The following is a 4,478-nucleotide window of genomic DNA, read 5'->3' on the forward strand; positions in this document are numbered from 1 at the left end:
TTTAGTAAATATGATTATAGTTACAAGATTAAGTGTAATTATGAATTGATTGAAAAAGTTTAAATCAATAGCAGAACGAATAAGAAGAATCAAATAGGCAGAAAGATAAAAGTTTCTCCATTCTAAGAAGATGGGAGAGTACCTTTTATGCTTTATGATAGGTCTTAATGATTAAGAACCATATCTCAATTGATCCTCTAAATGAGTCTTAGTACAATTGTATGTCTAAGAAGAGGAATCAAGAATTGAAGAAATGGTTAAATCAATAAGTCAATCATACTTCGTTCCAATAACAAGTCTTAAAGTTAAGATTGTGACATCGAGTGAAAAAGTAAGGTTTATAACATTCATAAATTGTGGAAAGTTGTGATGTCTTGGATAAGACATAGACCAACTAGGACCAAAGTTATGAAGTGTTTTGTTTTAATAAAAGATACACTAACTCTTGAATATTTGTTTGTCAAGAAATGATTATTGACAAGAGAATCTTATATGTCAAGGAGTCAGTGGGAGTCTTATTGGTCTTTAAAGGCTTCAAGAACAAATCAAATAGACCTTATTGATCATCACTAGCGCACGAGTTGAGGTTTGCAACCTATCGTGTTGACATTATTTTGTTTTTGTGCCAATCCAATCGAGTTAATTATGCATGTGAGTCCTATGAGTTCTCATTTGAATGCATAAAAGGCAAGGACCTTGATCAATGTAAAGTACATTGATAAGAAAAGGTGAGTTGCTTAACTACTTGGAAGACATGGTGGGCAGCTGTGCTACCATAAGGCAAGAAATCGAGATTAAGAAAGTTCGATCCATATGAGTTTGGATTTGTCGTAAACTTTGGTTTTGACAAATTCACATGGATAGGAACAAATACACCATTAAATCTAAGTGTCATAAGATTTCCTCCTTCATGAAAATGATTGTAAGGAAATGCTTTCACTAAGAAAGATTTTAAGAAGATAGTGATTGTAAAATTGCATTCTCGAATTCGATTATGGTTACGGTATCCCTTTCCATAATTTGAATTGTGAGGTTTGGCAATTGTTTACACACACATATAAACTATCTAAGGCAAAGGTGTATAAGTTCAAGAAGCATTGATAAAAGATTATCAAAGCACTAAGTATTAGAAACATGAACTTAAGAAATTCAATAAGTATTGTTTTTCTGAAAGTTAAGCTGTTTCTGAATACATGTCGAAGCTAGTAGGAGCATAAGTGTTATGTTTTATAATAATCATCATGATAGTGGGAGCATAAATGTTATGATTATATGATTATTAAGGCACGTATTGCAAGTTGGCAATATTAATTATAGAAAACAAGAGTTATACCTTGCAAAGTCGTAAGGGTTATAAAGTTGTTTTGCTATAATTAAGGGAGAGAATATTATGCTTCATTTCAAATCTAAAGGATTAGGTTGAGAAATGTTAATAAATTTAGTCAAGGGTACATAGTGTGTTCTTAAAATTTCGATTATGATTACGGCTTTCCTCTTCACAATTCGAATTTTGAGAACATAGAAAACAAAACATTATGCGTCGTGTCCCATACGCTTCGGGTATAGGATCGATTGCAAATGCTTTAATGTTTGACCATTCTAAAATTTTCCAAATGTCGAGCGCATTTAGAGGGAAAAAGGACTAGAATTGGTTTTGACTAAAATAATTAAACAACTATCAAAGGTCAATCCAAAGTTTGACGAGGATTGGTCGCTTGTGAGAAGTTGGAAGCATGGTATTGGATGGACCATATCGGCATTATTATGAATAGAAAAGATTCTATTAAGAATGAGTTGTCATATGGAAATCATGGAAATGTTTCCATATTGGATGGACCATATCAACTTCATCATGAATAGAAAAGATTCTATTAAGAATGAGTTGTCATATGGAACATATGGAAGTGTGTCCATATTGGGAATTGAATATTGAGAAATCTATGACTAGATTAGAAACTTCTATGCAAAAGGATGTTCAAAGAAAGTACTTTGAGTGAGAGACATCACATCTATGGAATTGTCTTGTAACAATCTCCGATAGAGGACTTTGTAACATCATTGGCAAAAGTCTTTGTGACTTTTGTGTAGTGACATTACGAAAGGATCGTTGCATAGAATGTTAGAATCTAGCATATTTTATAAGTAACACGAATTTGATATTCTCACACTTATGAAAAAGGATTTGGAGTTGTGAAATGAGAATGATTGGAAATGTGTTCAATTTGATCTACTTCACAAAAGTAAGAACCATAGGTAAACATTGTGTACATCCTAAGAGCATGGGACAAGTGTAATAATTCAAGTAAGAAGTTGATTACCCAAAACGAAAAATAATGAGTAATCGATATGGTGATAAATAAAAGGAGTTTTATTTATACTCAAAAGTTTGAGGCCATATGGGATTAGTATTATTCTTGTGTTTCACTTTGCATGTTTTGACTTCCAGAATAATTGAGTTTATTAAGATTAATCGAATTATTCGAACGGGCCACAGTCGTTCATATGTTGGAAGTAGATATGAATGAAGACTGTCATGAATTGGTGTGTGGATTGTCTAAAAGAGTATTAGACATAAGCAAATGTTTGCTGCAACGTTCATGAGTGCTTATGAATATGATTTGAGCATTGGATTAAACCCACGCTCACTTGGATCACTCCATGAATTGTATCACAAGTGATTGGTGAGACGATAACATCTTATATTCTTGAAACCGAGATGTGTGAGTTGTATCTTGCAAATCGGTTGCACATTGATAATATGTAAACGCACTAGTAACTTGGTGTTATAAAACATATTGTTGTGTGTGATTCGGTGCGTGAGTACAAGCAAGCATTGTATCAAAGTTTATCCATTCCTTTTATTCAAAGTACGATAAAAGCGATATCTTTGGGCCCCTCGATGGTTTAGTGATGACAAACGTAAATGCTCGGCCGGACTAGGGCTAATTTGATTTGTTCAATTAGTCAGTCGTCATAAATCGGAATCGAGATATAGTACAAAGAGAATGATTTGAAATCATATCTCATACGATATCTAGAATGGAGGAATATATGATCCCTTATCTAAGGACACGCGTATCTGATAGGATCAGAGTTGACAGCGGCTTTGGAAAGCTACGATTGCAGATCAGGATCTGAAGTCATACGCAGAATAGTTATTAGACTTATCCAAGTGGGAGACTGTTGGATTAGTTTCTAAGTCCATAACTATTTTGGTATGTACTTGACCCAATGGTGCATGGTCCTTTTGGGTTGCCTTCACCAAAGCAACTTGATAGGATGAATTATGGAGAGAAAGGATTAAATATGATTTATTAATATATTATGGGAATGATATATTAAAGGAGAAATCATATTGTTTAATTAATATTAGTCAATAATTAATTGGTAATTAGTTTTGTGACTAAAAGAGATTAATTAAACTTAAGGGACTGGAATTGTAATTATAAGATAATTGCAATTTGGGCCATGGATTGCCTTGTATCAAGGGTTGGACGAATTCTTATGGGAAGCCCATAAGGAAATCTTCCAAGGGCTTGATTAAAGGAGTCTATGGGTTGCTTAGGGCTTAAGCAACCAAATTAGGGTTTCCTTGTTAGATAACCCTAATAGCCTCACTATATATAGATCCCTTAAGGACCAAAAACGTGGACAAGCTTCTTGCTAGGGTTTCACACGAGTTTTGGCAGCCTCTAACCTCTCTCCTCTTCATCCTCTTGCTTATGGTGTTTGTGAGCCATTAGAGGAGTGACACTTGTGACTCTAAGCCTTCCAAAGTCAATTCAAGGAGGAATTGGGATTGTTATTACTACATAACAATCAAGGTAACATCTTAAACCTAATTATATGTTAATATTGATTTCCATATGCTAGAATTAGGGTTTATAGTATTGGATTCAAAGCATGTACAATAGAGAAACCTAGATCCAAGCATTAGGGTTTGTATGAGCACATAGGATGTCTTATGACCAAAACCCATCAGTATCATGTATCTACGGTTCCAGTGGGAGCCCTTCGTGTATTGTCATCAAGAGGGATTATTTAAGGAAGTGGATCTCCGCAGAGGGAGGTTCTGTGTTATGGCGGTTGCCGCCAGAGTCCGTAATGCATATCGGGGCAAGTGTGTGTGTAGCTATCTATGATAGTCTTCGGTGCATGAGTTAGTGAACATAGTGTGGAGTTGTAATGAGAATGAGAGTATAAGGTGAAGCTACAGGGAGCCGTAGTATTCACCAGTCATAGGGTGTTGTGATGCTACGGGGAGCCGTAGTACTCACAAGTCAGAGAGAGGGAGTCGTGATGCTACGAGGAGCCGTAGTATTTGCCAGTCAGAGGGTGTTGTGATGCTACGGGGAGCCGTAGTACTCACAAGTCAGAGGGAGGGAGTCGTGGTACCACAGGGAGCCGTAGTACTCACTAGTTAGTTGGCGTTGTGATACTACGGGGAGCCGTAGTACTCACTAGTCAGAGGCTGTCGT

This window comes from Lactuca serriola, chromosome 3 (assembly GCF_051521515.1).
Source record: "Lactuca serriola cultivar US96UC23 chromosome 3, Lser_US96UC23_V15, whole genome shotgun sequence".
In the NCBI taxonomy this organism is placed as follows: domain Eukaryota; kingdom Viridiplantae; phylum Streptophyta; class Magnoliopsida; order Asterales; family Asteraceae; genus Lactuca; species Lactuca serriola.